The following is a 9,657-nucleotide window of genomic DNA, read 5'->3' on the forward strand; positions in this document are numbered from 1 at the left end:
CCGGGGGAGCGGGGGGCTGGAAGGGAAAGTGCCTCCGCGGCGGGTGTCCCTGGCGCTATCCGGGGACGGGGCATCCCCGCGGGACCCCGGCTGGGTTTACTTTGTCGTTACCCGGGATGTAGCTCGCTCGGCGAGCTCCGCTTCGGTTTGTTCTAGGAAGCACAGCTTACACAGTTTTCTAAAAGAAAAAAAAAAAATCTCGGCCGTGTCTCTTCCCCAGACTGTAAAGTTGCAATGCTTAAGCTGTATTTTATTAAGAAAGCTCTGAAACTTTACCCAGCCAATAAACTCGGAAGTAAACTTAAACCAAATGCTCAAACGTAATATAGAGAAACTTTCGACACATCCTAGATGGTTGCTATGTTTCCAGAGAATCCCAGGGTAGGTACGAGGAAAGACTACTCAAAGCCTTGCTTTTTGTGTGTGCGTGTGTGTTAAACAAAGACTCAAAACTCACAGTTTGAATCTTGCTGTTAAAAAACAAATCAGCGTCTTTTCAAAATGTTTTTTTACTGAACACAGTTTTGTTTCAGATTGTTATGTTTGCTTACAGGTAATGTTTTCTTTTTTGGTTTCCAGTTTTGTCGGTATTTTGTACTTGTGGTTACGTTAATCACTTTGACTCTTTTATGAGAATTCATGGAAGTGTTGGATATACTTTATAGTTAGCCTGGGTGAAGCACGTTAGTAGGAATTACTCTGCACTGACTCAAAGCTCAAATGGATGGCATACGATGGTGGTTACTTATCTTCACTGTGCAGGCTTTGACACTGAGGTCTCTATACTTAGATTTGAATTTAATGCGTTCACTGTTTCCCAGTTTTGAAGATCATAAAGAAATCTTTCCAAAGTGGAAAACCTATTACAGGAGCACAGGGAAGGCCACCCGAGACCCGGCCGAAGGTCTGATGAACGCAGTATCCCGGTGGCAGCACAGGCCGCTAGTGAACAGGCAGGGAAGAGTGCGGGGAGATTTCTTTTACTGTTCTGACTCTTCTGCCAAGCATTAGAAATATGTGGCTCTTCTAGCTGCTATGAATGTGTGATTGTCAAATATTCCTTCACTGTTAATTTTTGAGAAGCGTTTTCTTGGATATTTCCTTAGGAGTCTCTTGTATTTAAAGATCTACCTTTGGCACAAGTAGTATTTTTCTGGTGTTCGCAAAGGTGTTGAAGCTGCCTCATTTCCCTAATTTGCTTTGTCAAAATGTGGTTTAACTTTCTGATAGGCAGGCCATCAGCAGGACAGCAGGAAAGGGGAAGTCTGACATTTCTCCTGCCTTCTTTTTGTGCCATTTTCTTTCCTTTTCCTAGGATGGAGACCATATGGTTGCCTCCTTCTCTTGCTGGCCACTTCCTTAGAGGCACAGAGTTGTAAGCATTAGTTTAATTCTTACCCTGCTAGGTCTGTAATTTTGTATACTTTTAAGGCTGGTGGCGTAGCACAGGAGACAAAAATATAGGCAACATAGTTAGTTGTGGGAACTAATTATAGTAGACGCTCTACAGCAAAAAGTATGTTTTGGAGTAAGAACTCCTTAAACCTGTATGTAGGGAGTGGTGGGGACACACCAAAGGCAGGGTGGTGTTCGGAAATATCCAGAATTCCCTAGCAGGAAGCCCTGTGAACAGTTCTATGGTCTCAGCTTCTGGAGCACCGTTGTCTCTCCATGTTGGATGTTTTTGAGGTGCCTCTTGGTGGAAAATCTGTGCATCTCCCCTGCCTGCAGAATAGCATCCGAAGAGCTGAGCGGTGACTGGTGTGCTGAAGATCAGGCTGGTTCCTTGGTCTTTGGGAGGACGGTGGGTCACTGCCGTTCCCTCTGCAGGATCTGCAGCCATCTGCAGCACGTCTGCTGTCAGCTCTGCTTCCTGTTTACACTGCAGTTTGTTTTAGAGCGGACTCTGAAACAGCCATGCTGTCTGAGGACACAGCCGGCAGCTGGGTGGCTCAGCTCTCTGAGATCGTCATGGGGAAGAAAGACCGAAGCCTCTTTTCCTGGCCTGTGTCATTGTGGTTGCCCTGATCACACATGCTTTTTTTTTTCCCTGTAGAGTACCAGCCTTGTGTGGCTATGGGCAGTGTTCACTGGTCAACAGATTTCTGAGGGGTATGAGCTCAGTGATGTTCTTTTGGGCTTTGGACCTAGCAGCTTTAAGATGGAGATGAACCCTTAGCTGATGGAGCCAGGAAAAACTTCTCTGCAGGCAGGTTACTGAAATTCCCAGTGCACCACCTTTGGAAGCACTTGGTTTTGTTCACAGCCAGGACTCGCTCTATTGCTTGCTCTACGAGATAAGATGCTTTCTACTGTGTTCCTAATTGTGGCTGAGCTGATGCTGTTACATGGCCTGCGGTTTTTTGAAATGCCAGCAGGAAAATGGAATAAATTGATTACTCTTAGTGCTCAAGTGATTCCCACCCCCTCTCCCTGGAAAAGGACTTTTACGGTAATCACAGCACTGATACACAAGATTTTCATGGTGGCCCGCTGGGGTCCTCATTCATGTCTGTGGGATTTTCACTGTCCTTAGCTTGCATGAGGTCATGCTTGAAGAGCCCCAATTGCATCAGTAGCCTCAGGAGAGAGACATGAGTGTAAACCTTTTTGCCTCTGCCTCACCTTTCGTGTGAGAACGTTTCCACAGATGAAGAAGGTGTTTATGGAAAACTGAGGGCTGGCTGGCTGGCTGGTCTGAATAAAAGGCTAACTTGTTAACTAGACAAACAGCTTCATAATTTCTTGTAATTGCTCAAGTAAGGAAACCATTTCTCCTCTGGTGTTCATTATTCAGTATCCCTGGTCGATATCCGCTGTTCTTGGATTGCCCATGCCCAGCTTGGTCTGGCAAGAAGGTGGTGCGAATGACACGTGCAGTTTTGCTCAGCATTCGACTCCAGAGCGCAAGCTGCTACACCTCATTCCTTGGGGGACTGATTATTTCTGCTGAAACAGGGATAATTTTGATGGCCAGACTGGAAAAATTCAGAGAGAACTTGACAATGTTTTGCCTGGTGATGTCATGAAAACAAATGTAAATGTTTTACTCTGTTTTTAAAAAAAAAAAAAGAAAAAAAGAAAAAAGAAAAAAAGGAAAGAAATAATGACAGCTATAACAATAGACACCATCCGCATCTAGGAAAAGGAAAAGATCAGTTGTTAGGGGGCAGAGAAACTTTACCAGTATTATTTTCAGATTACTATCAAGAGTTTAGGATCACTTCTAAAGGACAGGACATGAGGGCTGAGAGCTTGCAAGCGAAGGGATTCAGCTGCACGTGCTTTGTCAGTTTCAATGGGACTTGGGTCCCACTGCCAGACTTGACAGCTCTGCTCTCTGTGAAGCAGCTGCCATGAAGCTGCTGCAGCGTTCTCCGTTCTGCAGTCATTAGGCAGAGGGGAGGTGGCGTTTCCCATGAAGGCCGATATGTAGTTACTAGACTTTGTCTATTAAGAAGTGGTGTGTCTTTAGCTACAGTTGGAAAGAAAAATGCTCCATTCTGCAGAGATGTAGTTGCTGAGAAAAGTCCTTGGTCTTTGTTTCTTCTCTTCCTTCCGTTTTGCACTGGTTTTGCCAGGTGTAAAATACAATTGTCAGCAGTTTACAGGGAGGGGGAGTGTCAGTTTTCCTGTCGAAGAAAATATCAAGGGTCTGATTGTGAAAGGAAAGGGGAAACTGAAGAATGCCACATGGCTTCCACCTTCCTGTATTTCATCCTAGCAGAATTGCCTCTGCTGAGTGACTCACTTTGTGTCTGTTGATACTTGCTAAATGGAGAACAGTTTTAAGAAATGATTCTGCCCTTACTCAACAGGAGCCCACTGAAAGGATATTACTCTGGGAGGAATCAGAAAGACATGTCCATTAGGGCTAAGTTAATAGTTAATCAAGAGTTATTTAGAAATGTGTTAACACAGAATCCAAATAGCAATGGAATAAAAATCCTGAAATTTATGTTCTTGTTCTTAGTGCAGTCTCACTTTGGCTTTATTTGGCCTGTGGTCATCTGACTGCTAATGTTAACTCATATCATTTTTTATTTGGCTCTGAATATATTACTGTAGATTGTCCCAGGCTTGCAAGTTGCAGAGTTCTTTTATGTAAAGTATTTTGAACTTCCCAAATACAAAAAAACCCCAATAATTCTTAAATCAGCACCATGGATAAATATTAACTCTAGACCTTTCTGGTTGGTGTCATCGCTGGATGAAAGTTTGTTGATGTTTATGCCCAACCTGCCCAGTGCCAGTTCTGTTCAGGAATATAAATTCTCTTCCAGCACCAACCTGGTGGCTGATGCCAAGGACATAATCTTAACTGCTTCCTAACTTAGTTTTGAATGTCTGAGCTATAAGCCAGAGGAATGTGCTGTATCTAACCTGGAGCTGTTAGTGGCCTCCAATGTCATAAATCCAGTGAGTGGAGAAGCCAGTGCAGGTGACTGGACAGCTGGAGCTGTTTTCTCTACACATGAGGGGGAAAGGGACCTCTGAATAGCTCAAGGAAATGTTCAGTGTTGTTGGAACAGCCGTGGATCTGCTTCCCTAGTGCTTCCTTCAGCACATGTTAGACTTGACCCTGCCAGTACTAAACGCCAATAGGAGTCAAGTCATTGTCCCCAGCGGCAGATTAAACTGCTTAGCCATTGTTGAGAGTCCAAGATTTTCCTCTCTCACCCTGTTCAAATGACTGCTTGGATGTGCAGCCAAAGTAAACATGAGCTAATAAAAAATGTAGAGATAACAGATATGGACTAGCTGTTGTGGACTAAACAGGCATGCTGTAGCACAAAGATGTCTGAGTTTTGCTTGCATCTTTTCTGCTTTAGTTTTGAAGCTCAGTTACCTGAAAAAGAGGTGATACAGATCAAGTATAACTTCCTTTCTATTGCGATAGGGGAACTGTATTTATGTATATCCTTTGAATAAGAAAGGGATCTCTTAGGCTGCTGAGGATCTAGTGCCTGCCTTGCAAGTTATAGTGCACAAACCCCAGGCTAGCACTTCCTCGCTTGAGAGTTGGAAGTGCTGTGGCAGTCCATGCAGCTTTGGAATACTTTCCTGTATTTCCCCACGGTCCACTTCCTTGCTGGCAATAAATGCATTTTCAATTGACTTTTTGCTTTTTCATTTACTCAGTAGACAGCCTGTGAAGGCCCTTGCTGTAAGATAACGTTGAAATCAGTAGTCTGCGGGGGATTGTAAGGAGGTGAGATATCTACGTGGCTATCAGGAGCGCCTGAACTTATGGTAAAGGAAAGAATTAGATTGGGAGAGGATCAAAAATCTTCCCATGTGTGAAGCCACTGTGGAGTGATAGGGGTTGGATTGTCCCTGTATTCCTGTGATGCAGTGCTGTTGAATACTGTGTTATGTTATAAAAGGTGCCGAAGTGAATAGCTGGAGAGGTACTATAATTGTTTATACAACTGTTTTAAGTGCTTGTATGTTGCTAGCATATGTAATCACTGTGTGTCTGAAGATGGCTGACCTGCTGAAGTCCTTTTGCAGTGGCTTTCTTCGCTTTCCTCTTCGTGAGGCCTGGGTTGGCATGCCTTTGGCTCTGGTGGGATAGTGTGGTCTTGCACTCTGTCCTCCAGCCTCTTCTGTAGTGAATGGCAAGCGGTGATCAAAAGGTTATAGAGAAGCTGAGGGCTGAGAGTGTGATATGACATTAAAGGACTAAAGGCTGCTGGGCAACGATTACCATAAACGATGCAGACAAGTCCAGATCTAGGAGCAGTTTTTCCTCTTTCATCCCAAGCCAGTCATGGCTCATGCTGACAGCACACCTGGAAATGAGGTAACTGAATACTCTGCCCACATTGTTCAGATTAGCTGGGGCTTGGGCACAGACGTAGCATGTGTTTTCTCTGCTCCTGGGCAATCTTTGTTCTCCTGCAGCCAGGAAGCCTTACTGATGAAATGAGACAAGACAGGGTGCTTCTCTTCCTTTCTCGGGAAAGACGCTCCTAAGCCACCTGTGGTGTGACTTTCCTGAGAAATACCCTTTCCAGATGCGGAGATCTTGCTGCTATTGAAGTATGAGGCGGAAATACTTCCAGTGCTGTCTGAACATGTTATTTAGGTCAATTGCAACGAAGATGGCAACATGAATCAGAAGAGGAGTTGGAAGAGGAGGAGAGTCATTAGACAGCACCTTGACATCCCCTGCCAATGCAGGATTTTTCTCTGCCAGCACAGAAGCACAGTTAGAGATCACATTCATTGTCTTCTGTGCTCTCTGTATCTCTGTACGCTCCTGTAACTATGAGTAGCTGGACTGGAAATGAAAGAGAAGGCTGCGGACAAAAGCCTTGCCTTTATCACGCTGCATCAGTGTACCTATTTCCTGGTGTATTAATTAATCTCTCTGAAACAGAGAGGTAGACCAAGGTCTCCTTATCTCTGCCAGCACAGAAGCACAGTTAGAGATCACATTCATTGTCTTCTGTGCTCTCTGTATCTCTGTACGCTCCTGTAACTATGAGTAGCTGGACTGGAAATGAAAGAGAAGGCTGCGGACAAAAGCCTTGCCTTTATCACGCTGCATCAGACCTACTACCTGGTGGTGTATTAATTCTCTCTGAAACAGAGAGGTAGACCAAGGTCTCCTCCTTATCCCTCTGGAAAATGAGATACATCAGCATAATTGCTCTAACTGCATCCATTTTGGGTGAATGAGTCTCCAGAAGATGCTTTTGTGGAGGCACAGTCATCACATTTTTGTGGCAACTGCTTGCTGGTGGAGCGCTGGCTGAAATAGCTCGGATGGTTTTCCCACCAGGTAATCGGCAGGCTGTGCCTGGTGTGCAGCGGCAGCACCAAGGAGCACGAGGGGTGCACAGGGAGTAAAGCAAAGCCAATAGCCTCAGTGCACTGGGCCGGGTGTTGGGCTGAAGGGATGTCAGCGATGGTGGGAAACCTTCTAAAAACGTCCCGTTGGGCAGGGCTTTGCCGAGCACTCCGTTTCCCTTCCCAGAGGAAGCAGCCTGAATTTATCCGTTGCTCTGTAGAGACCTGTAGGCTAAAACAAATTATTCTTACGCAGTAGAAAACATTGGGACCAACCTTAACTGATGAAGCAATTTGCCAGCTTTTAACCTCAAGGTCCGTAGTCCCTCAGGGCTTTCCAGTGTAATGACTTGGGTCGGTTTCCCAGAGAGATTCTCTTGGATATGTGCTGTTGGCAATACTGTGGCTTGTTACTGGCTGTTTTATTTTTCCAAGAGCCAGCTCTTGTTAGCTTCGTTCTCACAGTATTGTTTTCTTTCTAGAAGAAGCTTTTGCTGGCTCTCCTAAACTATCACATGGGAATTGCTTACTAGCTTAGATTTATTTTTTTTTTGTTTTGACCCAAAGCTGCGCTTCGCTCCCCTCTGTAACGCTGCCAACATCATTTCCAGTCTCTTTTAAGCATATGTTTTGCAATAATATCTAAACTCTTGGCTCCAAATAACTGCCTTACAGAGAGATTAGTATCTTTTAACGAAGGAATTGAGAAGCAAATAGTGAGAACAAAAGCAGTATCTTGAGAGCTTGTAAGACTGTCCTGACCTTTCCCAAAGTCCTCAGCCTAGACTTCAGCGTTTAGCTAGCAGATGGCAGAAATCAGGGTGGACTTTAGTTTGCATAGTCCTCTGCCCAGTCACTGTTTGCTGGAAATGTGCTCTGCACATTGTTGCCATCTGGGCTTGACTGTACTATTCTTATAATCTCCAGGGATCCTTCTCTAGCAGAGCTCATCTCTGATGGAAGTCCTCTTTGGCTGACCTTGCGCTGGGGCTAGTATTAGCAGCATGGATTTTTGAGATTTGACAGCAGCATTCTTCATAGGAAGAAAATTGGCTTGGGAAATGTTTTGTCCTGGCTGGGAAAGAAGGTATGCCACTTGCCAGCTGTGTTCTCCAGGTATCCAGCTGAGTATGTGGTATTAAACTAGAGATGAGGAGGTCAATATTAACGTTTTCAAAACTTCAGGAGAAAGTGCTACAGAAACGCAAAGGCCTTCGGAAAACCAACTGAAAAATTGCCTTTGCTTTAGATGGGAGAACTAGATGTAGAGGTGGGAAGGAAGTTGTACAAGGCCATTCAGGAAATTAGCAACAGTGGTGGGAGTATACCCCATATCTTCTGATATTAAAAAGCTCCTCCTTGGTTTGCATCAGTGTGTGTCTGAGAGGCTTGCGTCTGATCTGCAGAAGTAAAGATTGATGCTTAGAGAATTGGCATCTTTGGAAGTGAAATTTCTCTCCTAATTATCACGTTGCTCAATTTGGGTTGCAGGTGAGTTGAGTTCCAGTTGCTCCATGCATTTTTATGAGTTGGTTGCTTGTTAGTGCATATGACTATATATGAGTGCTCAGATTTCAGCATCAGTTTTGTGGCAGAACAGCAGAAGTGTGTAAAGCTGATGCTCTCGTGAATCTTAAATGGGACTATCTACACTTACATTTCTATCCTTATTAATTCTTCCTTTGTACTGCTGTAGTATCATAGATCTGGAGGTTGCAAATTTCAATTAAATTTGCACAAAATGGCTTTGGGGCAGTTACTGCTTGGGAATCTTTGGTGTTGTCCTTGTAAATATAAAACCTGATGCACCAGACTAAAATAATGCAATCAGAATGGATTTTCTAGAAATGTTTTCTAATCCCACTGAATTGCAATTCTTAAAATTTATATTCAAATGTTTTCTGCCACACAGGCAGAATGAGGGCTCCAAATGGTGTGAATAACTGCTCTTGACAGCACTATTTACCAAAGTAGTAGCTAAGTTGGATCCTGTATGTTCTGACTTGCCTGAATCGCAGGTCGTCCATTTGCACCAGCTGCTGCAGTGTCCCGGAGAATTTCCTGCATTGGTTTTTAAAGATTTATATATGCAGGGACAAAAAATAGATCAGAAGACTTGCATACACCATGAAGATCCTTTCCTGATGTTATGTGCTGTGTAGCCACCTTTTCCTCCAAGCTCTTTCCAGCTGGCCTCATCTCTCCATGCTATTCCAAGGTTTTTACCTTTATTTGCATGAGTGAGCCTGGGGTTGTGGTGTTCTCTTTTGCTCATCCTTTGGTAGGGCAGGCAGTTGAGATGTGTTGAACCTGGAGCTGAGAATCTCAGAAGCACAAGGGTGCTGACTAACAAGTGGCTGCTTACAGAAGGAGGCGAGAGCCGGGGGCGGGGGGCGCGTCCCAACAGGAGGCAGAATCGTCATCTGAATCTAAACGAACAGTCTGCTTTTCAGAGGAACTGAGCTGACTTTGCCTGAAATCAAAAGAATGGATAAGTGCTCAGCATCCCTGGAATTGAGAGGCCAAGATACAGGCTGCCAAATACAAAAACAAGAGAAGAACAAAACCAAAAACCCTCCCAACCTCTGTTCTGAGGCTGAAACTGCTCTGGCTCAGATACACAGCATTTCAGGTGTGGAAGGGTATATCCCAGCCGGTCCCATGAGCTGTGCTGTCCTCTGGGGAGCAGGGTGCCTGTGTTCCCGTTTGCACTGTGCATCTCGCAACATGCGCTCACAGACCTGGGTTCACTTCTAAATCACACTGCTCTGTACTCATGACACTTTTATGATGGATTGCTGAAACCTGTGGCACCCATTTGTCTTCTGCTCCCTCCTGCCTGTCCCAGTCCAGCCTTGC

Source organism: Pygoscelis adeliae, unplaced genomic scaffold (genome assembly GCF_000699105.1).
Source record: "Pygoscelis adeliae isolate BGI_AS28 unplaced genomic scaffold, ASM69910v1 Scaffold387, whole genome shotgun sequence".
Classification (NCBI taxonomy): Eukaryota; Metazoa; Chordata; class Aves; order Sphenisciformes; family Spheniscidae; genus Pygoscelis; species Pygoscelis adeliae.